The 24,656-nt window shown below is 41.5% G+C and overlaps 1 protein-coding gene across 2 annotated transcripts in view; it reads right to left on the reverse strand.

The window, feature by feature from the left end:
• Positions 1-18,804, reverse strand: part of LOC114641309 (olfactory receptor 10A2-like) — a 342,696-nt gene extending 323,892 nt beyond the window's left edge. For both annotated transcript variants that reach the window (XM_051925914.1, XM_051925916.1), the window contains exon 1: positions 18,586-18,804. The gene's annotated coding sequence lies outside the window, so the exon portion shown is untranslated. The remainder of the gene's footprint in view (positions 1-18,585) is intronic.
• Between the last annotated feature and the right edge of the window lie 5,852 nt (positions 18,805-24,656).

The following is a 24,656-nucleotide window of genomic DNA, read 5'->3' on the forward strand; positions in this document are numbered from 1 at the left end:
ATTCCTCTGACCTCCCTCTCATTCACACACATGTATTCTGTCTTGGTTGTCCTACTGACCTTCATTCCTCTCCTCTCTAGAGCATATCTCCACCTCGCCAGGGTCTCCTCAACCTGCTCCCTACTATCGCTACAGATCACAATGTCATCAGCAAATATCACAGTCGACGGGGACTCCTGTCTAATCTCATCTGTCAACCCGTCCATCATCATTGCAAATAAGACAGGGCTCTTACGTACTTCTCTGCCACTCCCAACTTCTTCATACAATACCACAGCTCCTCTCGAGGGACCCTGTCATATACTTTCTCCAGGTCCACACCCTCAGAGCAAACATCACATCTGTGGTGCTCTTTCTTGGCATGAAACCAAACTGCTGCTCACTAATCATCACCTCACTTCTTAACGGAGCTTCCACTACTCTTTCTTGCTATAACTGAGATACAGTGTGTTAATTGAGTCAGTTGTTATTTAGAACAGGTCCCAGTACACAGGGACTTACAAGACCCATTTTCAACTTTGAAATGGGATAGACATACAGATTTCTGACCGTCGTCATTTTGAAATGGTTCAGAAACGTTTTGAAGTGATTTGTAATGATTTAAAATGGAACAAGATTTAAGCTTTGAACAGAATTTTTTCTTAACAAGAACTTTTCTTTTTTTTTGCTATTTCAATTTTCTGTTTTTTCTGTGAACTGTTTTACTTTGAATTTTAACTAAAACTTTTAAAAAACTAATATATTTTGTCTATGGAATCATTTCAGCGCATCAGGCTTTTGTTGAATACCATTTTTTATGCTAGAGCTCCTGAACTTTGGTAATTTTGGGAGAACACAGCTACACTGTCTCTCTAACCATCATTTAGTTGTATTTTATTTCTTTATTGTATTTTATCCATATCTTGTTGTGACCCTGCGGTGGGCCTGCCCAGGGTTTGTTTCCTGCCTTGCGCCCTGTGTTGGCTGGGATTGGCTCCAGCAGACCTCCGTGACCCTGTAATTAAGATATAGCGGGTTGGATAATGGATGGATGGATGCTGTGACCACCAAGGGGCGCACAGTGTTGAGAATGTTGATTAAGGATCAATATGCTTTATTATTAGCTTCAGTACTTTTAGCTATGAAAAGTATAGGCCTGGAACAGCTTTAAAAGGACACCATTTATTTTATTAGAGAGGCGAATTGTCCTTCTCACTTGCTTTGTTTTGAGATCCGTCCCACCTTAAAACACTTCACACCTCTCCGTCAGCGTCTTTTGTCTTCTAAATGTGTGGATAAGCAGCAAACAGCAAGCAGCCTGCTATCACGTCCCCCCCACCCCGCACAGTTGTCTCAGCTCAAGTCTGTTTACCTGCGTGTCAGTTGCTTAGAGTTGTATAGAGTGAGAAGTCAAGCAAAATGACACCTTTTATAAATACTATATCGTTATTTGGAACACTTGCATTTCATGTGTGTTCCATGTCTACAACGATCTATGTAAACACATCGTTAAAACAGAAACATTTTTCATGTTTTAGGAATAATTGTGTAAATTAAAAAATGTAGACATGAAGTGTATAATGTGTGAAGCCTGAAGTCCAAATATCAAAGAAACACTTTGACAAAAGGTACAAATATAACAGAACAAGTATGCTTTTATTCAAAAATATAAAAATATAAAGATCGAATGTGATTTACCTATTTACCTTTATTTATTTACTTACTTCCTACAGCGTAAAGTCACAAATAGAGTGCAGAGCTTCCCATGTACATATACAAAGTTCAGCGATGGCAAAAGTGCATTCTTGATCTGATGTAGAATCGTCGTCATGATTTGAGCTTACTCTGTTATTTGGTCAATAAGCCAGTTTTATGTGAACCAAGGAGTTGTGTCTGTACAGTTGTGGCTGGGGTTTAGGGTCCTACAATACCCCCTAGCAGTCACAGGGGACATCAGGAATGCACCCACCCTTGCCTCGACATACACACTCTCACACGCAGAAACAAGTAATACAGCGGCTCAAATGACTGTGAATCCTGCCCTCTCCGTGTTTCACTACTATAGCCCTATAACCCCAGCCTCACCAGCAGTTTTCAACAATTTTGAAAATTGTGTTTATCATTGCATATGATGATAAGCCATAATGTTACAAGAACAGACTGATACTATCAAACAAGCCGTATCATTTAAAGTCTTGTGGTTTTCATCGTTTTATACCATCCACTGTAAGGACCTAGTGCCAAGACTGTAACTTTGAGCGAAGTGCTTCAGCACAGTATTAGTTCCAGAAACAACACTTTAGCGTCAAACGCCTAAACTCCCTCGGTGGACCTGCTTCATCGACAGAGTCATGTGGGGAGTTTAACTGGGGTGGTAAACCTGTCACACCATAACGCTGATGTTCTAAATTAAGGAAAGAAACTAGTAACACGTTACATTAAGTGTCTGTAATTACACTGTAATTAACCATGTAATTACAGTATAACTATGTGTTATTACCCCAAACTTTCTGTGTAATACAATGTAACACTATACTAAGTACTCAGTTGTAATTGTTATTCCACAATTTATATACTTAGAGTGTAACAATTTATTACCAATACAAATACAAGTGTACTTATATAGTTAACTGTATCTGTACTTTAGAAATGTAATAAAAACATCAGGATATTATGTAACAGATGCTGCAGGGTCTGGTGAATTTTAACAGAGTGATAACTACATAGGTTACCAATGATATTTCAAAATCTACTTTAAAAGGTGAAAGCACCTTTGTGGAATGGTTTATTATAAAAATAATAATTCTTTTTTCCTCAAAGTGCTTTTCATATTGAGTGGGGAGCCACTTCAGTCGCCACTAATGTGTAGCGCGCACCTGGATGACGACAGCAGCCATTTTTGCACCAGTACGCTCACCACACATTACCTGTTAGGTGTTGACGAGGTGAGAGTTAGTTAACCAATTAGAGACAAGAGGGCCAGAATGACCAGGCCATAATGGGCAACTTAGCCAGGACATCGGGGTTCACCCTATTCTGTATTCTTTTATGCCCACAGAGAGTCAGGACCTCGGTTTTACATCTCATCTGAAGGATGCTAGAAGTTTCAAAAATAAGGTAAGTGAGTTAGAGTTGTATGTAGCAGAGCATAATTATGATATTATAGCAATAACGGAAATCTGGCTAAATAACAAAGATGGCGATGAGTGTAACATAGAGGAATACACATTTTTTAGTAAGGAGGTGGGGTTGGTGTTGATGTCAAACAGAATTTGAATGTAAGACCTCTTCAGTTGGACGATGAGCCCCATCTTAGTGAGGACAAATGGCTTTGCCTGGAAAATTTTAGGGAAGGTGGTCTTATTTTAGGAGTGTGTTATAGACCACCCAATTCAGACAGTAATTTCAACACACATCTTTTCAGTAATATCAAAAAGACAAGTTTACAGGGTGATATTATAGTCATGGGGGACTTTATTTATCCAAATATTAATTGGGATAACCTTGCAGACGGAGGAGCACAAGAGCAGGAGTTTTTAGAAGTAATCAGTGACTGTTTTCTAACACAGCATGTTAAAGCACCAACACGAGGCGAAGCCTGTCTGGATTTAGTATTTTGTAATAATCACGTGTAGAGGTGATTGAACCATTAGGGTCACGTGACCGTAATGTAATACAATTCTCAGTATTTTGGGCTAATTTTGAGTAGATGTGACAATGTCTAAGTAGGATAGATTGGGATAAGCTTTTAAGTGTGGAGACAGTTGAGGAACAGTGGAACAGGTTTAAAAATGTTTAACATGTAATGCAGGACAAATACATACCTAATGTTGAAAAGGCAATATATTATTTATGTGTTGTATCCCTTTAATTATTTGTCTTCCACCTTGATTGATTAGTTATTGTGATTGGCCTGTGCTGAGTTGGAACTTGGCCAATCACAGGGCTTCACTTTGAACATTATAGATTAGTTTGGTGGCGTCTGAGCAGTAGAGTAGGAGCTTCATTTAAATGTGAAAGTTTGTGCAATGAATTACAAAGTAAGTGGAATTTAATTGTTTGTCCTTAAAGTATATTGTTTATATGTTTAAATTTGTAATTAGGATATATATATATATATATATATATATATATATATATATATATATATATATATATATATATATATATATATATATTTTAGCACAGTTTCTAAATATAGATGTTTGAGGAAGCTAAAGTATAGTTGAACAGACGATGTTTCACATGTTCATTTTTTTTCCCTGTGCTTAAAAGACATTAAAAAAGTGTTTCTCAACTGTGACTCCGGAACAACTCAGTACGCAAGCTATATTAAGCGTCAACAACGAAGACTCGCTACACCTTAATGAACAAGTGCTGAAACTTATCCCTACCGACGAAGTAACTTTCACCAGCGTGGCCTCCATCGTCACAGACGATCCCGCTTTCAGTCACGGACAATTGTATGTTGCTCTCTCCAGAGGTCCATCTTTTCATTCATTCACAGTGGTATCCACAAACCCACCCCATTTGGACAACTGTGTCGTTCAGCAAGTGTTCACCCATCAATACATAATTATATGGCGTATGTTACGCCGCGGGTTGGCTAGTATTGTTTATTTGTTTAAATTTGTAATTTGGATATATATATATATATTTTAGCACAGTTTCTAAATATAGACGTTTGAGGAAGCTAAAGTATAGTTGAACAGATGCTATTTGGAGTTTCACACATATTGTTTATTATTGAATTACAGTATTATCGTTTCCTCATGCATGATATGTATATATGTTAAGAATAATTACTTATTTAATGTGAGTAAATGCTTTATGGTTTGACGTTCTAGTAATTTCCGACTGTCCTACTGGATAAATAAAGTACCTGTTAATGACTAATGTTAACATTGACAAACTGAAGAGAAAGAAACTGGAACAGCTAATTTATGTTTATTATTTTATTTAGACCATATCTTCACATTTGTATAAGTTTGGAAGAAATTAATAAATAGAATTTGCACATCGTCATCCATCCCTGGCCAGATATGTGCAGTGGTTGTAATTTAAACCCGAACCAACTTAATTCTTCACTAGACCTAAATTTGGAATTAATAGGAAATTAAAAAAAAACTCCACGGTGGATTAATAAAGATTTAAAAAAGAAGTTGCAAAGAAAAAAATGACTTTATAGGGCATATAAGACTAATGACTGAAAAGTGAATCGTAGGGTGTATGTGAACATGACAGCAACCATTAAGAAGGATATCAGGGTGGCAAAAAGACAATTGGAGATGAATATAGCAGATAAGGTGAAAGACAACCCTAAGAGATTCTTTCAGTATTTTAGTAGTAAAAGAACAGTCAAGGAGGAGGTCAAGTGTATCAGAAATAGTAAAGGGGAATTAAAAGATACAGACAATGAAATAGTGCATGCCCTAAACTTATATTTTTCTGAGGTGTTCACCAGTGAGCAAGTGGATAACCTCAGAGGAGTAACAGGGACTACTAAGGAGGTACTGAGGGATTTGGAAATTGTAGAGAGAGAAGTGCTGCTCAGATTAAAGGGGCTGAAGTCAAACAAATCACCAGGACCAGATAATATTTACCCTAGAGTTCTTCAGGAGGTTAGCGAGTACAGATATAAACCCTTCACACATATTTTTAGGAAGTCACTGTGCACTGGAGAGATTCCGAAGGACTGGAAAATGGCAAATATCATCCCATTATATAAAAAGGATGACAGGGCAGGTCCAAGCAACTATAGGCCAGTAAGCTTAACATGCATTAATGGAAGGAATTATTAAGGATAAGATTGAGCAACACCTGGCAAGGACAGGAGTTATTAGGAAAGTAAGCTTGGGGTCAGAAGAGGGATGTCATGTTTGACTAACATGGTGGAATTCTATTAGGAAGCAACAAAAGAATCAAAGTGGAGCAGATGTGATTATCAATCTGGGCTTTCAGAAAGCATTTGATAAGGTGCCACATGAGAGGGTGGGCATCAAATTAAAAGAAGTGGGAGTTCAGGGTGATGTTTTTAGATGGGTGCAGAATTGGCTCAGACAGAGGGAGCAGAGGGTGATGGTGCGAGGAACCTCATCAGAATTGGCCAATGTTAAGAATGGTGACCAGCAGGGGGCAGTGCTGGGGCTGCTGCTATTGTTCCATCCATCCATTATCCAACCCGCTATATCTTAACACAGGGTCACGGGGGCTGCTGGAACCAATACCAGCCAACACAGGGTGCTAGGCAGGAACAAACCCCGGGCAGGGCGCCAGCCCACCGCAGGCTGCTATTGTCAATAAATATAAATGATTTAGATAGGAATAGTAACAAGTTGGTTACGTTTTCAGATGATACCAAGATAGGTGGATTAGCAGATAATTTGGAATCCGTTAAATCATCACAGAAGGACTTGGATAGCATACAGACTTGGGCAGATTTGTGGCAGATGAAATTTAATGTCAGTAAATGTAAAGTATTACATGTAGGAAGTAAAAATGTGAGGTTTGAATACACTATGGGAGGTCTGAAAATCGAGAGTCCACCTTACAAGAAGGATTTAGGGGTCGTAGTGGACTTGACACTATCAAATGCCAGACAGTGTTCGGAAGCCATTAAAAAAGCTAACAGAATGTCAGGTTATATAGAACCTTGATGTGTGGAGTACAAGTTGCAGGAGGTTCTGCTCAGGGCTATCTTAACACATGGGCAAGCTGGGCAGTTGCCCGGGGGTAGCCATGAACATAGGGTCCCCATGCTAATCTACTGTATGTATGTTGTGACTTGCTGAGTGGTTGTGTTGGTAGGGGGCTCCAGTGCACTGCTTTGCCAGGAGGCCTGTAATGCTGTGTGACACTAGGGGCCGCTGTTGCCCCGTGTAACCCACAGACAAAACGTCCAGACACCAGAGTACCAGAAATAATTTTAATTTCTTCTTTCTGATATTGTACCACAGTAGACACCACAATCACCACCATAAACAAATTAATCAATAATAATAACAATAAAGATCCTCCGCTCCTCCCAGCAGCTCTGTCATACTACCTCCCAACTCCAGCTCAGCTAGCTAGGTTTCCCACAGTCCTTTAACACTAAAATTACCAGAGCCTACGAAAAAACTTTTAGATCCGGCCCACCTTAAATCCGTTCACACCTCTCCTCCAGTGTCTTTTGTCATCTAAATGTGCTGATAAAGACAAGCTGCCAGCAGCCGGCTATTCCATCCACCCACCGACTTAGAACTTCTCCCAGCTCATGCCTTGATTGATTATCTGGGAGTGAAGTGGAGTTTTAGAGTGGAAATAATAGATCGTTATTTGGAACACACGCATTTCATGTGTGTTCCATTTCTACAGTAATCTGTGTAAATACATTGTTAAAACAGAAACTTTTTCATATTTTAGTAATAAATGTTACAAAATGTAGGCATAAACTATAGAATGTGTGAAGCCTGACGTCCAAACATCAAATAAACACTTTCACAAAAGTTTCAAGGTTGATACGACAGTTTCTGTGGTATAGTGTGCTAAGATTTGCTTCTCAGAGCGCAACAGCCTGGCTGTGCCTCACAGACCTGAGTTCGATTCCCCTGCTGGGGATAAAGTGTTATTTTTTTTTTCTTTTTAACCTCAAACGGACATAAAATTTATAAATTGGTATGCACTGTCAGTTAATGAGATTGTTATATTTTCATGTGGGATGCTCCTTTTAAAATATTTTTTTAACAATTGAGACTGCCCCTCCTTTAACCGTCACCTTATCGTGGTGGAGGGGTTTGCGTGTCCCAATGATCCTAGGAGCTCTGTTGTCCGGGGCTTTATGCCCCTGGTAGGGCCACCCAAGGCAAACTGGTCCTAGGTGAGGGATGAGACAAAGAGCGGTTAAACAAACCTCCTATGAAGAAAAACAATTTTGGACGGCGTTTTCCCTTGCCCGGACGCGGGTCACCGGGGCCCCACTCTGGAGCCAGGCCTGAAGGTGGGGCTCGATGGCGAGCGCCTGGTGGCCGGGCCTGCACCCATGGGGCTCGGCCGGGCACAGCCCGAAGAGGCAACGTGGGTCCCCCTTCCCATGGGCTCACCACCTATGGGAGGGGCCAAGGAGGTCGGGTGCAGTGTGAGTTGGGTGGTGGCCGAAGGCGGGGACCTTGGCGGTCCGATCCTCGGCTACAGAAACTGGTTCTTGGGACGTGGAATGTCACCTCTCTGAAGGGGAAGGAGCCTGAGCTAGTGCGCGAAGTTGAGAGGTTCCGGCTAGATATAGTCGGACTCACCTCGACGCACAGCTTGGACTCTGGAACCAATCTCCTTGAGAGGGGCTGGACTCTCTACCACTCTGGAGTTGCCCCCGGTGAGAGGCGCCGAGCAGGTGTGGGTATACTTATTGCCCCCCAACTTGGAGCCTGTACATTGGGGTTTACCCCGGTGGACGAGAGGGTAGCCTCCCTTCGCCTTCGGGTGGGGGGACGGGTCCTAACTGTTGTTTGTGCGTATGCACCGAACAGCAGTTCGGAGTACCCACCCTTTTTGGAGTCCCTGGAGGGGGGTGCTAGAGGGCATACCTTCTGGGGACTCCCTCGTTCTGCTGGGAGACTTCAATGCTCACGTGGGCAATGACAGTGAGACCTGGAAGGGCGTGATTGGGAGGAATGGCCCCCCTGATCTGAACCCGAGCGGTGTTTTGTTATTGGACTTCTGTGCTCGTCACGGATTGTCCATAACGAACACCATGTTCAAGCATAGGGGTGTTCATATGTGCACTTGGCACCAGGACACCCTAGGCCTCAGTTCGATGATCGACTTTGTGGTCGTGTCGTCGGACTTGCGGCCACATGTCTTGGACACTCGGGTGAAGAGAGGGGCGGAGCTGTCAACTGATCACCACCTGGTGGTGAGTTGGCTTCGATGGTGGGGGAGGATGCCGGTCAGGCGTGGTAGGCCCAAACGTGTTGTGAGGGTCTGCTGGGAACGTCTGGCAGAGCCCCCTGTCAGAAGTAGCTTCAACTCCCACCTCCGGCAGAACTTCGACCACATCCCGAGGGAGGTGGGGGACATTGAGTCCGAATGGGCCATGTTCCGTGCCTCTATTGTTGAGGCAGCTGACCGGAGCTGTCACCGTAAGGTGGTCGGTGCCTGTCGTGGTGGCAATCCCCGAACCCGCTGGTGGACACCGGCGGTGAAGGATGCCGTCAAGCTGAAGAAGGAGTCCTACAGGACCCTTTTGTCCTGTGGAACCCCGGAGGCAGCTGATAGGTACCGGCAGGCCAAGCGGAATGCGGCTTTGGTGGTTGCTGAGGCAAAAACTCGGGCGTGGGAGGAGTTTGGGGAGGCCATGGAGAATGACTTTCGGACGGCTTCGAGGAGATTCTGGTCCACCATCCGGCGTCTCAGGAAGGGGAAGCAGTGCAGTGTCAACACTGTATATGGTGGGGATGGTGCGCTGCTGACCTCGACTCGGGACGTTGTGGGTCGGTGGGGGGAATACTTCGAAGACCTCCTCAATCCCATTAACATGCCTTCCAATGAGGAAGCAGAGCCTGGGGACTCAGAGGTGGGCTCCCCCATCTCTGGGACTGAGGTCACCGAGGTGGTCAAAAAACTCCTTGGTGGCAGGGCCCCGGGGGTGGATGAGATACGCCCGGAGTTCCTTAAGACTCTGGATGTTGTAGGACTGTCTTGGCTGACACGCCTCTGCAACATCGCATGGACATCAGGGACAGTGCCTCTGGATTGGCAGACCGGGGTGGTGGTCCCCCTCTTTAAGAAGGGGGATCGGAGGGTGTGTTCCAACTACAGAGGGATCACACTCCTCAGCCTCCCTGGAAAAGTCTATTCAGGGGTCCTGGAGAGGAGGGTCCGTCGGATAGTCGAGCCTCGGATTCAGGAGGAACAGTGTGGTTTTCGTCCTGGTCGCGGAACAGTGGACCAGCTCTATACCCTTAGCAGGGTCCTGGAGGGTGCATGGGAGTTTGCCCAACCAGTCTACATGTGTTTTGTGGACTTAGAAAAGGCATTCGACCGTGTCCCTCGGGGAATCCTGTGGGGGGTACTCCGAGAGTATGGGGTACCGGCCCCCCTGATAAGGGCTGTTCAGTCCCTGTACGATCGGTGCCAGAGCTTGGTCCGCATTGCCGGCAGTAAGTCGAACCCGTTTCCAGTGAGAGTTGGACTCCGCCAGGGCTGCCCTTTGTCACCGATTCTGTTCATAACTTTTATGGACAGAATTTCTAGGCGCAGCCAGGGTGCTGAGGGGGTCCGGTTTGGTGGGCTCAGGATTGGGTCACTGCTTTTTGCAGATGATGTTGTCCTGTTTGCTTCATCAGGCCGTGATCTTCAGCTCTCTCTGGATCGGTTCGCAGCCGAGTGTGAAGCAGCTGGGATGAGAATCAGCACCTCCAAATCCGAGACCATGGTCCTCAGCCGGAAAAGGGTGGAGTGCCCTCTCAGGGTTGGTGGCGAGATCCTGCCCCAAGTGGAGGAGTTCAAGTATCTCGGGGTCTTGTTCACGAGTGAGGGAAGAATGGAGCGTGAGATCGACAGGCGGATCGGTGCGGCATCCGCAGTAATGCAGGCATTGCATCGGTCTGTCGTGGTGAAAAAGGAGCTGAGCCGCAAGGCGAAGCTCTCAATTTACCAGTCGATCTATGTTCCTACCCTCACCTATGGTCATGAGCTATGGGTAGTGACCGAAAGAACGAGATCGCGAATACAAGCGGCTGAAATGAGTTTCCTCCGCAGGGTGTCTGGGCTTTCCCTTAAAGATAGGGTGAGAAGCTCAGTCATCCGGGAGGGGCTCAGAGTAGAGCCGCTGCTCCTCCGCATCGAGAGGAGTCAGATGAGGTGGCTCGGGCATCTGATCAGGATGCCTCCTGGACGCCTCCCTGGTGAGGTGTTCCGGGCACGTCCAACCGGGAGGAGGCCCCGGGGAAGACCCAGGACATGCTGGAGGGACTATGTCTCTCGACTGGCCTGGGAACGCCTTGGGATTCTCCCGGAAGAGCTAGAAGAAGTGGCCGGGGAGAGGGAAGTCTGGGCATCTCTGCTCAAGCTGCTGCCCCCGCGACCCGACCTCGGATAAGCGGGAGACAATGGATGGATGGATGGATGGATGGATGGACAATTGAGACTGCAATTAACATGAACAACTGTCCTTATAACTGTTATTTTTAAGATCCATAACACACAGACAGACAGAGCACTGCGTAATAGAGAGACAGACAGGCAGATAAGTCACTAGATATATAAATAAACAGGGAAGGCACATGTACTGAAAGAAAAAAAAGATCAACATGTGCGTTGTTCCTGCTGCACCGAATAAGCTCACGCGCTCTAACCAGCCTTCCCTCCCACTGGTTTGACTCTCTAAGTACAGACACAAACCAAGTGTAATCAAGAGTCCCCAGTTCGATCCCCACTCACTCCTATATTTGCCGTTTTCAGTAGTAAGCTGCTCTTTTTGTTAATATTATACAGTACACACATGCACTTTGTTTGCGTCTGTACTTGTGCTGCACAAACAAGGAGTGATGTAAGGCAGGTCAGGTTAACATGGAATATCCATGGACTTAAATAAGCATTTGTTTTTCTTAAAAAACTTCTAATGTTTTTGAATGCACATACAAATTTTGCAGTACCTTTCTAACTACACTCATGTCAAGTCAATCTGTTCATAATGTACAGTGAACATAGTACCTCCAGCTCTCACCAGCTATGGAAAAACCTCCTATGTCACATTTTCAGCAAATATAGAAAATGTTGCCCCTATAATTAATGATCTCTAGATTTAATTTTTCCTGAGTTTCACGAAACAACAACACCTGCCATTTAAATCACTCTGTCTCAGCATTTAACTCACGTGTTTGTAATCCGACGTTTTCATTGGTAGGCAACCTCTCCTCATTGGTCAGTGGAGCTGCTAGGTTTTTGTGTTGCAGTACATAAAATACTATGTACATACAAGCTTCTGCCATCATGCTATGACCGGAATGAAGACATATTTGACCGTCACCACTACTTTATAGCATCAGAAAAGACCTAGTAACTCCAAAAGTCAATTTTGGAAAAAAATGGCAGTTACGAGGTTTTTCCATTGCGCGTGAAAGCTATGATGAAGAGCACATGCAAATTAAAGAATTTCACTGTACTCTGTGCACATGATAATAATGACCCTATAAACATATAAACATGTCCATGCTGTTTCTTCTTATGTTAGTTTGATTGTTGTCATTCGTAAATGTGATCGATAGAGACGGTCCTACCTTGGTACCAATAAGACCGTTTTATTGAACGGGCATTTCGTTACGCTGCTTACAATGACTGTTTTAGTTAGTTACAGTGTAGTTACAGTTTTAATTATACTGTAAGTTCTAGTTATAATATACTCAGCAGGTGAGGGGACGCTGGCGCACGCATGTTGTTGCCGCTCCTCCCTGTAAACAACACTTTTCGTAAAATTCGCCTAATTCTACACTTTCTTACGCTTGTTTTATTTCTTTTATTGTATGGATTTGGCTTAATATTTACAGATTTTATGGACTCTACTTTGACTGGCAACAGCTGAGTCTGTGGATCACGGGACGAGAACCTACAAACTTTTTGTTGTACCTGGCAAACTAGGACCTCGGGATGATCTGTCCCCGTGATTATATTAAATTCGCTATGCTGATCTGCTCCCATTTCATCTTACAGTACTCTACGACTGGGAACTGATCTGATGTTCATACTAATCTGGCTTTTGGCTCCGGGGCGATCATGCCTGAAACTACCAAGCTTTACTGTTTATGGCTGTGTATTGGAACCTCCAAATCCTGCTACCTCCTCCTGCTATGCTTTCTGCTGCTTGCTATGGCTGCTCACTTACGCTACCACACCCGCCTGTCCTACCGGCTCTGCTGTGCTGTGCTGCTTCTCCATTGCTATTCAGATAAGTATTGCCCAGTATCATGCTAAAATACTCTCATGACAAACTCCTTCTTATTAAACAGTTTGTCCAGAGCAAATGGTCTGACTGGAACATCCTAAAGGATGCCGGTATTTTGCAGCGCCCGAAATATATACATCGCGGGTCAGGTCGCCACCAACGCCGGGCTGCGAATGAAAAGACCACCGGCAGCATTTCCTCAGGAATACGCCGTCCTTCTCATGGCCCTGGAAATAGAATTGTCAGTGTGCCAAATTTGCATTATGTGGAAATAAACCCTGATCGCGGCTCTGTGCAGAAAGCAGCCTCATTAACTAATATTGCACTGTTTAACTCGAGGTCTCTTAATGGCAAAGCATTGGTGCTGTCAGAACTCATCACTGACACCAAACTTGATATTCTGTGTTTAACGGAGACTTGGCAAAAGCCAAACGAATTTGCGTCTCTCACAGAGGCGACTCCAATTGGTTTCACTTTCCACACAGAGCCTCGCAGCTCAAGGCAAGGCGGTGGGCTTGCAGTAATTGTCAGAGAAGACTTAAACATTAAACGAATCCCGATTGACTGTCCATTGTCTTTTGAGTGCCTGGCTCTTAAACTAATAATGGAATCAGGTCCTGTCTCACTCATTGTTCTTTATCGTCCCCCAAAATACAATGCATCCTTCTTATCTGATCTGATTGAACTTTTGACCCACCTAAGCTCTTACTCTCAGAGAATTATCCTTCTTGGTGATTTCAACATCCATATTGACACCCCCACATCTAAACTGAGAAATGAATTCCTATCCTTACTGGACTTTTTGACTTGACACAACATGTTGATTTTCTCACCCACTCTGGTGGTCATATATTGGACCTGATCTGCACTTCTGGACTATCTGTTGCCAACATTTACAGCACTGATTTCGGACTCTCTGACCATAAAGCAGTATTTTACACTGTCTCATTACCTCTCCCTCCTCTTACCTGTAAACGACAAATTTCTTACAGAAACCTTAAAAATATCTGTCCCTCTATCCTTTCTGGATCCATTTCTTATCTTTTGCTGTCTGCACCTATTCCGTCCACACTAGATAGTCTTGTTGACCAGTATAACTCAGCTCCTTTAAAACATAAGGAGGTTTCCTTTAAGCGTTCAGCTCCTTGGTATAACTCAGAATTGTGATCTATGAAAGCAGCTGGCTGACGCCTTGAGAGAATGTCACGTAAGACTGGCCTCAACGTGCACATCCAGGCTTTCTCTGACCACCAAAGAGCTTACAGAGAAGCACTAACTGCTGCCAAGAACACCCATTATGGCAGAATAATAGAAAGTGGCCACGATAACCCAAGGGTTCTGTTCTCTGTAGTTAATAAACTACTCGAACCCGCTTCTGGCCCAACTACCTCTTCCACTGAAGTCTGTGAGGAATTCCTCCACTTTTTCCGTAACAAAATTAATGATCTAAATAATTCAACTAACATAAATACATCATCTGTTTATATCTCTCCCTGTTTTCCCACTCCATCCAGCTCCTTCTCTAAGTTCTCACCAGTCACATCTGCGTTTGTTAATAACCTGCTTTGTAAGATGAGGCCGACTACTTGTGTACTGGACCCCATCCCCACCACACTACTTAAATCCTGCCTTCATGCCATAATCCTGACTGTTACAACAATAATAAACTCATCCCTGGACACTGGCTCTGTGCTGCTCACTTTTAAAATTGCTTCTGTAACCCCAATGTTAAAAAAGTCTGGTCTTGATGCTGACAATCTTAACAACTTTCGGCCTATTTCACACTTACCTTTCCTGTCAAAAGTTCTTGAGCGTGTTGTAGCTTCCCAACTCACCAATTACCTAACCTCTAATAATTTGATGGAAACCTTTCAGTCTGGTTTTAGAGCACAGCACAGTTGTGAAACTGCTCTGCTACAGGTAACCAATGATTTGCTTATGGCAGCAGACTCTGGACAAATCAGCATATTAATTCTGTTAGACCTCAGTGCAGCATTTGACACTCAGGTCAGACATGACATCCTACTGTCCAGAATGGAGAACATGCTGGGTATCTCTGGCACTGCCCTCCAGTGGTTCAAGTCCTATCTGACTGATAGGCAAGAGTTTGTTAGTCTTGGCAACAGCAGATCCAGCTCAGCGCCAGTCACACAAGGAGTCCCTCAAGGCTGTGTCCTCGGTCCTCTGCTTTTCTGTATTTACATGCTTCCCCTTGGCCATATTATACATAGCTATGGACTGGGTTATCATTTTTATGCAGATGATACTCAACTCTATTTCAATGTTAAAAGTGGAACTTCATCAGAGCTTTCTCAGCTCACAACCTGCCTTAGTGAAATTAAAACCTGGATGGAGCAGAACTCTTTAAAATTAAATTGCAATAAAACTGAACTCCTGCAAATTGGGACTAAAATGCAACTTAATAAAATGAGCTCCTTCCCAGTCCATCTTGACGGTGATCTCATCAGACCTGCCTCTACTGTAAAAAATCTTGGTGTCATTTTTGATTCCTCCGTCTCTTATTCCGCCCACATAAATCACATTAAGAAACTTTCTTACTTTCACCTCCATAACATATCCCGTATTCGCTCCTTCCTCTCCTTTTCTAACGCTGAGAAACTTGTCCCTGTTTTCACATCACATCCCACATCGATTATTGTAATTTCCTACTGGCAGGTGCCCCTTCTAATCTTATATCACAGCGCCAGCTTATTCAAAACTCAGCTGCAAGAGTCCTTAAATGGACCAGCAGCAGTGAGCACATCACAGCCATCCTGCTCCATCTCCACTGGCTCCCTGTGTCTTACAGAATCGAATATAAAATCCTACTAATAACCTACAAAGCCTTAAATAACCTCGCGCCAAACTACATCAGTGACCTTCTCCATCACTATGTGCCTGTCCGCCCACTAAGGTCCTCTGATTCTGGCAATCTTGTTGTACCCCACACTAATCTACACTCCATGGGTGACAGCAGGGCCTTCAGCTCCATAACGCCCAGACTCTGGAATGACCTACCGAAATTAATCAGGTCAGCTGACTCCATGAATTCTTTTAAAAAACAACTCAAAACTCATCTGTTCAGGAAGGCTTTTAGCTCTACTTGACTTTATTACCCTTCTCTCAGTTTACCTCTCTGTCAAGATGCTAATGTAACCTGTATGTGTGTGCGAGACCATCAATTATGTTGTGTGTTAGGCTTCTTCTCTGAATTCACTGTCTCAATCTTCTTTATTTATTTATCTGGTTTGTACAATGCTATATACTGTATAAGCTGCCGTTTTTTATTATATTCTGTAAGTGCCTTGAGCATGGGAAAGGTGCTATATAAATAAAATGTATTACTATTATTATTAATTTCTCCTGCTTTGCTTCAGATAATCCAAGTAAACTCCTTGGATGCTGAAAAGGAATTCAGATGATTAAACTTGTCATGGGAAAAAAATGGGATTTAGTTCCAAGTTTGTGAGCATGATTAAAACATTATAATCTATAATCTCTCTGTTCACAAATGCAGAGATATCGTCTTCTTACCTTATTAGGAAAGGGTCCAGACAAGGCTGTCCACTCTCCCCTATTCTCTTTCATTTATCTTTAGAGCCACTAGCTGAAGCCATTCATACGTCTACATTACTTACATTTCATTACATAACACTTATCACAGAATTTCACTTTGTGCTGATGTCATCCTCCTATACCTAGGAGTTTCTCCAAAAGATCTCCTAAACATTTTAGACCTTTTCAAATCCTTTGTCATGATGTCAGTGTATGAAATTAATTAATTCAACTCCACACTTCTACCACTTAATACCTCCTCCTGTTCTACTAGTTACCCCACATTTGCCCTCACTAATAACTGATTCAAGTATTTAGGTATTTCAGTCAGGGTCAAACATCCCATTGTCCTTTCAGTTGTTTCTGGCCACTGTAACAATGAATATTGTCCCCAGAGGCAATTTTGTCAGCTCCATGATTCCATTACCTCCTCTTTCCTTTTGGTCTGAGGTTCTTTCTCTGCTCTTCAATTTTATCTGGAATGCCACAAGACCTAGATGGAAGCATGGTGCTCTAATTCGAGATTGGTGTAACATGACTGATTTAGGATTGTATCACTGGTAGACTAAAATGGTGCTACACCCAAAAAAAATCCTTTTTAATTCCAGGTTGTAATACAACAAAACACGACAAACACCAGTGAGGATGAATACTTTTACAAGGCACCATATGTCTATGCTTAGGTAGGCTTGTTTTATTTTAGGTAGTAATGTGACTTATTCAGGGAAAACAGATGAGTCCAGAAAAAACCCATACAGACACAAATACACTGCAAACAATGCATATGCAAACACTAGGAAAAAAAACAAATTAGAAAGAAATCTGCTAATGGGGTAAACAAAATTTACTTCACAAGATTTCTTAAAATAAGCTAAATATAATGTTAAATACAAATACCTTCATAATTCAATAAATCTTACAATAAGGAGAACAAGATTGATTGGCTTAATACAGAAACTTTTCACTTGCTCAGATTTTATCTTTTGCAGTGTATACCATTGTGGACGCTGAAGTCGGAATCATGGGGAGACAAACACCAATTTAAAGTAAAAAGCAATTTCTTTATTCTTGGCGAGTCAAAGAGACTGCAGCCCCCCAGCTCAGTGCCACTGACTGGTCAAATCAGACAGTCTGCATCCTAACGTGGGGCCTCCCTCTAGATACGTTCTTCATGTATTAAACAAAAAAATATACATGGCAGTTCATTTTGAGGTTATACATAAATTATAATAGCCTACGACTCCCTGAATTGGAATGTGTACATTGCTTCTTTCAGATAAAGAGGTTATCAAGGCACTCACAGTTTTAAGAAATATGCTCAAACAGTTTTAAACAAGAATTCAGAAACTGTCATAACTGATTTATAATATCACAGGGTGTTCTGTTAGTATGAAGAGGTCAGCATTCTCTCATAAAAGAATGCAAGTTAATCTCTTATTCTGTGCACAAGCTTAGTTCTTTTTCTACCTAAATGAAGAACAAATCATATAGCACTCTGCAGCATTATTAATACAAAATACAGTCCTTGGTATTATGAGGTAACGACTTATAATCGTTACAGTTAATAATGTTTTTTTCTTTCTCACCATGCACACTCCTCCTGGGCACCGGACCTGCAGGGCAGTAGCACTGACCACTGTGCTGTCTTGCCACCCTAAAATCAGTAATATGTGAAAACGTGCAAATGAAGTCCTGAACCTGCTCTTTCAGTTGTGAGGTTCCAGAGAACCAAAGCCAAATTGTTGCCCCCCACCATATTCATGCAGATCATATGGTGGTTTTTCAGACCTGCTTAGTTCAATTCGGGTGTCAGCAGGTAGACGAGTACAGCGGCAGCATTTATAGGCACAGTTCCTTAATGGTTCATCCCAGGTCTCACTCACACCCATCTTATAGTCCCACTGTAATTTGGAGTTTGTAATGCATCAACCTAATGTGCACATGTTTGGGATGAGAGTGAATAACCAAGATGAGGCATAAAAGAATGAGAGAACTCTGTAAGATTTGAGTCCCATCTCCTGTAAAGCAGCCCTATAAATGACATAATCTTGACTTGGAGCAAACGTACAAAGAAATACAATGAAGAATGATCAAGCTGAACACTTCTCACAAGTAATCAATTATGAACTCACCTTCAGATTCTTATGATTCTTTAACTTAATGTTTAGCGTTTGTCATATCTTCCAAAACGGACACTGCTGTCTTCCTTCTGACTTTTCTTTACCCCAGATGTTACCTGACAGGCCACACATACGAGTAAAGCTTTGTTCTTCTACTATTCATATATTTATCTGCTGTTGTGCCTTATATTGAAAACAAGGCTGCTTTAAACTTTTTAATGCTTCTCTTTATTATCTGTACTGATGACAAAAGTAAAATCACCACCCTTCCCTTATATTTATATGTTATGGAAGCTTTCTCTAGTTCCCTTTGGAGATCTCTCCACAAACATGGAGTCCTAGGAGACTGGAGATTGGCTGCTGCTCTCTGTAGATTTTCCCATTTTGAAACTGGTGCTGGAGTAAAATTAAAACTAAAAATAGTCAGACAAGTCCACAAGCGCTCCCCCGAGAGGTGCAAATGAAATCGTCAAAATGCATTCATAGAGCAAAGCAGCTCATTTACATCATTGTTCACATTGTTCACAAATTCTGTAAATATTGTAAATATTGTGCTTGTTTGTACGTCTCTTTTAAAACTGGAGTCAGATTAAGAGACCGGCTGATAATCACACAGTGAAACAGACAGCCACAGGTTTAAAATCAACTGCCTGCACCATTACATCTCATTCTGCTTATAGCCAGGACATGAAATAGAGATATCCCAGAATGCCTTGTGACCAGCTAATATCTTGTCCATGGTGGACCCCCACCCAGACAGGAGTTTCCTTATTCCATTGTCAAGTGGTGATATTTCATTTTTTATGTTAACAGTAATTTATTCTGTTACTGTTGTGCTTATATAGTAGATTAAAGAAAGCATTTAGTCCCCTTCATTTTCTGCACACTTTATTATGATTTCATTTTAAACAAATTCATTTGTCAATTTTTCCCATCAATCAACACACAATAACCCATAATGACAAAGTGAAAATATGTTTTCAGAAAGGTTTGCAAATTTAGTAAAAATCAAAAACTGAAATTTCTCTTTCATCTTCAGTGCCCTCCATAATGTTAGTGGTAAAGACACATTTTTACTTGATTTTTTAAAGTGTTGTGTTTTTGATCAACTTTTTTGCTCAATTTTCGGCAAGATCACCGGACATTATAAGGGGACAATTCCCTAACTCTTTTTTGAGTCTCTTTATCGATTTATTCTCCCACAATTGGCAGCAATGAGATTTAAGAAGCACTTGCAGTAGCTGCAGGTCAGATCTGCACAGCATTCAGGAGATCATTTAGACCCTCCTTCCTTACAGAACCGTTTCAGCTCTGCCATATTGGTCGGATGTCTGGTGTGAACGGCTCTCCTGAGGTCCTTTCACAGCATCTCTATTGGGTCTGTGCTCTGACTGGCTGGATTTTCCTTTTTTAAAGCTATTTTGCAGTAGATTTTGATGATTAGAGCTATTGACCTGCTGTATCTACCAACTTCTACTGAACTTCAGCTGATGGACAGCCACCCTGGCCTTATCCTATAGATACCTTGATAATTCATTTGCTTCTTGATGATGGTAATCGACCCAGATCTGGAGTCAGAAAGTCAAGAATCTCCATCCACCATACTTTGCTGCTTTCATGTTGGTATGCGGTGCCTTTTAATGCCATATGTACTGTACGGCTCTACATTCTTCTTGGACATTTCAACGTTAGTTTCATCAGTCTATAAAACGATTTTTTCCAGTAGCGCTGTGGAGTGTGAGGATGGTCTTTGACAAAGCTTCAGACGTGCAGTGGTGTGTCTCTGGAGAGAGTAGAGGATTCCTCCTTGGTGTCTTGTCATGGACACCACGCCTGTGCAAAGTTTTGCGTATAGTAGACTCACGCATAGAAATGTTCACCTGTTCCAATGTTTCCTTCAAGCCTTTAGCGGTTACTCATTGTTTCCTGTTTTTACCTCATTGAGCAGATTGTATTGTTATTATCGAGCCATCTTGCCGCTTTACCCACTTTTACGGAGTGGAGCCACAGTGCTAAATCCTGTCTATTTATACGCAATTTGTCTACTTATAGACTGATGAGTATCTAATATCTTTGAAATGACTTTGTAGCCCTTTCCAGAGTTATACAAACAAACAATTCTTGATGGTAAATCTTTTAAGGATTCTTTTGTGCACAGCATGCTTCATGTCTAGGGCTACCAACTGTCCTCATTTTTCCAGACATGTCCTCATTTTTAACACACCATGGACTGTCCGGAAGAAATTTATAAAATATTTAAAATGTCTGGAACTTTGGCTCCTAAATAATGAAAATCTCCTTATCCTTATCATTGGTAAAAATCGAAAGCCGTACACAAATCAGCATTTGCGGAAATGGTGCGCACACTTTTTTCCCAGAATCTTCACTTCCATTCCGGTAGTAAACAAAGCAGATATTGACGAGAGTAGTCGATGTCTGTCCAACTTAGCTTTTTCACTTCATCTTTTGACTTCAGCTTTATCTTCTTGGTAAGTAGACAGTTCAGTACAAAAGCTGTTCCTTTCCTTAATTATTTGTAATTCTTATTCATCGTAACTAAGTGAATTTATTCAAAATCGAAATTAAAATTTCACGTTTTCTATGTGAGATCTCATTTCATAGTTAAACAAGAAATTTCAAACATCCAGTTACAGTCCATCATATTTAAGTGCGAGTAAGTACTGCTTTGTAATATTTTAATGGAAAATATTGTTAATACCACCCATTTTTCCAAAATGGATTTATAATTGTAAATGAATGAGTCAACTATTAAAGTTTCAGTTAATTAAAAAAAATCACACATTTATTCTGTTATATAAATGCAATATCTTTTTGGTTACCAGTTGATCAAGTAATAAGTCACTTCTTCACATAATTTAATGATATTTTCATAATTCTTTAATTTACATAAATTCAGGAATACCCATTATGCCGAAAAGAAAATGCAAATTCAGCGACTACTTGAACAGGAAATCTGCTTGTTTTCGAAAGGGCAGAACAGATTCAATTAAGGGGCTGATGCTCACAAGATTCGATTTCAGTAGCATACTATGTAAAGATTTCGATTCATATTTATCTGAGAACTCAGATTTCCTGAGAAAAATAGCTTCAGTGGAAAAATATAAAAGAATGTAGATAAGTGCAAATAAACAAAATTGCAAAGAGTAAAATGATTTAAATTTTACTAGAAGTGAATTTATCGTATGTAAACGACAGTTAAACATGCGGTTACGACAGTTAAGCTATCCAGATAAGAATGGAAGGAATGAAGTCTGTTAATTTAAGAGGCTTGACGTATTCAAAATATTTAATGGGTTATTAGTGGCCAGTGACTGTGATTGTTTCCATCATATCATATAGTGATAAACTGCTACTAAAGGTTTATATCATTTTAAAAAACCATAATACAGTATGAAAGAGTATTATGTCATCCTAGGGATAAGCGTTCTCAAAAGTCCTCATGACCCAAATGTCCTCATTTCCAGAGAAAAGGAGTTGGCAGCCCTATTGATGTCTGCAGATGCTTCATATGAACAGCAAACTCAAATGTTTAAGTCTTTTCTATTGGTCAAAGTATCCTTAAACCACGCCTCCTTTCTCATTTGATTGACACAACTCCATGGTTTGCCAACTCCAGTTAACTTTTGTTGAAGTCAACAGGCAAAAATATACAAGAACAACATAATAATTTGTGCATTATTAGTTAAAACAGATTGTGTTTGTTTCTGATTGTAACTGATATGAAGGTCAGACCATATTTAAAGAGATATTTTAAGAGAAAATGTATTCATAAATGCAGATATTTCTAAAGGGGTCACTTACCTTTATCTCGCCACTGTACTTTCACACATGCTATGCTAGATACATAACAAAGTGTGAACGTGCCACCTTCACAAATACATTGAACGTGCAGATGACTGACATCTGGCTTCAGGACCTTCTGCTGTGCTACCTATCACCTGTCTAGGAGTTACAAAGTTAAAAATGGGGCATAGCCATAGTCTACCAGGTGGAATTTAATACTGTGATTCTCTAGGTGCTTGCAGCCTTGACATTTTTCATCTACTGGACATCGATAGTCAAGCAAATGAGGACACAAAGAACAAGTTATGGTGTTAACGTGCAGAATGCTTTTTACTTCAACAAACAGACAGTGTCCAAAGTGAGGTACAACTCAATAAAGTCTTCAATAAATAATCCATAAAATAGTGAGGTACAGAAGATAAAACCAATAAATACGTTGAAAAACAAGGAATCAAACCACATTCAGGATCAACTTCTTTCAATATGTCTCCAGGTCTCCAATCTATAGTCTCCCATAGGACTGAAAAATCAAAAAAGAGATTGCCTTAATATCTTTTTGTTTTCACTACGGCAACAATCAGAAAGATCACGATTCTCTGATTTTACTCCTGAGTAAAAAAATACCCTGGGTCTTCTTTTACGTTTCAGATGAGATCTCTGCAAAGTCACACAATGGGCTCGGATCTTCCAAGGAGTACAGGGAGATTCACTTGAAAGAGGCTCCAAATATTTTGTTGTAACTCCTGTTAGGATGAAGAAATCTGAACCAAAATAATACCTTATACATCTTGACGTATGTGTAATCGATTGCATTACATACGATGCTGGAAGTGGTTTCCGTTTTGTGCCAGACACATTTTGACGAGGCGCTCCATGTTCCTGAACGTATCGGCAAGCGTCTCGGAAGGAATAGCAGCAATTTTTTTAGAACATTAGAACACTCTAGACGAGAACAGGCCATTCAGCCCAACAAAGCTCGCCAGTCCTGTCCACTTATTTCTTCCAAAAATCATCAAGTCGAGTTTTGAAAGTCCCTAAAGTCTTACTGTCTACCACATTATTATCGTTTTTTGTGTAAAGAAAAACTTCCTAATGTTTGTGCGAAAATTACCCTTAACAAGTTCCTAACTGTGTCCCCGTGTTCTTGATGAACTCATTTTAAAATAACAGTCTCGATCCACTGGACTAATTCCCTTCATAATGTTAAACACTTCAATCAGGTCACCTCTTAATCTTCTTTTGTTTAAACTGTAATGGCTCAGCTCTTTTAATCTTTCCTCATAATTCAACCCCTGTAGCCCTGGACTCAGCCTAGTTGCTCTTCTCTGGACTTTTTCTAGTGCTGCTATGTCGTTTTTGTAGCTTGGAGACCAAAACTGCACACAGGACACCAGATGAGGCCTCACCAGTATGTTATAAAGCTTGAGCAGAACCTCCTGTGACTTGTATTCCTAAACATCAAGGCGCTATATAATCTGACATTCTGTTAGTCTTCTTAATGGCTTCTGAACACTGTCGGGAAGTCGATAGCTTAGAGTCCACTATGACTCCTAAATCCTTCTCATGAGGTGTACTCTCTATTTTCCGACCGCCCATTGTGTATTCATACCTAACATTTTTACTTCCTATGTGTAATACTTTACATTTACTGACATTAAATTTCATCTGCCCAAGCCTGTCTGCTATCCAAGACCTTCTGTAATGATATAACGGATCCCAAATTATCTGCTAATCCACCTATCTTGGTATCATCTGTAAACTTAACCACCTTGTTACTTATATTCCTAAGTATATATATTAAAATAGCAGCGGCCCTAGCATTGACCCCTGTGGAACACCACTCTTAACATCGGCCAATTCTGATGAGGTTCCTTGCACCATCACCCTCTGCTTCCTGTGTCTGAGCTAATTCTGCACCCATCTAAAAATATTATCCTGAACTCCCACTTCTTTTAGTTTGATGCCCACCCTCTCATGTGGTACCTTATCAAATGCTTTCTGAAAGTCCAGATAAATAATCTCATCTGCTCCACTTTGATCGTATCCTTTTGTTGCCTCCTCATAGAATTCCAGCATGTTAGTAAAACACGACCTCCCTCTTCTGACCCCAAGCTGACTGTTCAGTTAAACTCCTGTCCTTGCCCAGTGTTGCTCAATCTTATCCTTAATGATTCCTTCCATTAATTTTCCTGTGATGCATGTTAGTCTTACTGGCCTATAGTTGCTTGAATCTGCCCTGTCACCTTTTTTATATAATGGGATGATATTTGCCATTTTCC

The sequence above is a fragment of the Erpetoichthys calabaricus genome, chromosome 4 (genome assembly GCF_900747795.2).
Source record: "Erpetoichthys calabaricus chromosome 4, fErpCal1.3, whole genome shotgun sequence".
In the NCBI taxonomy this organism is placed as follows: domain Eukaryota; kingdom Metazoa; phylum Chordata; class Cladistia; order Polypteriformes; family Polypteridae; genus Erpetoichthys; species Erpetoichthys calabaricus.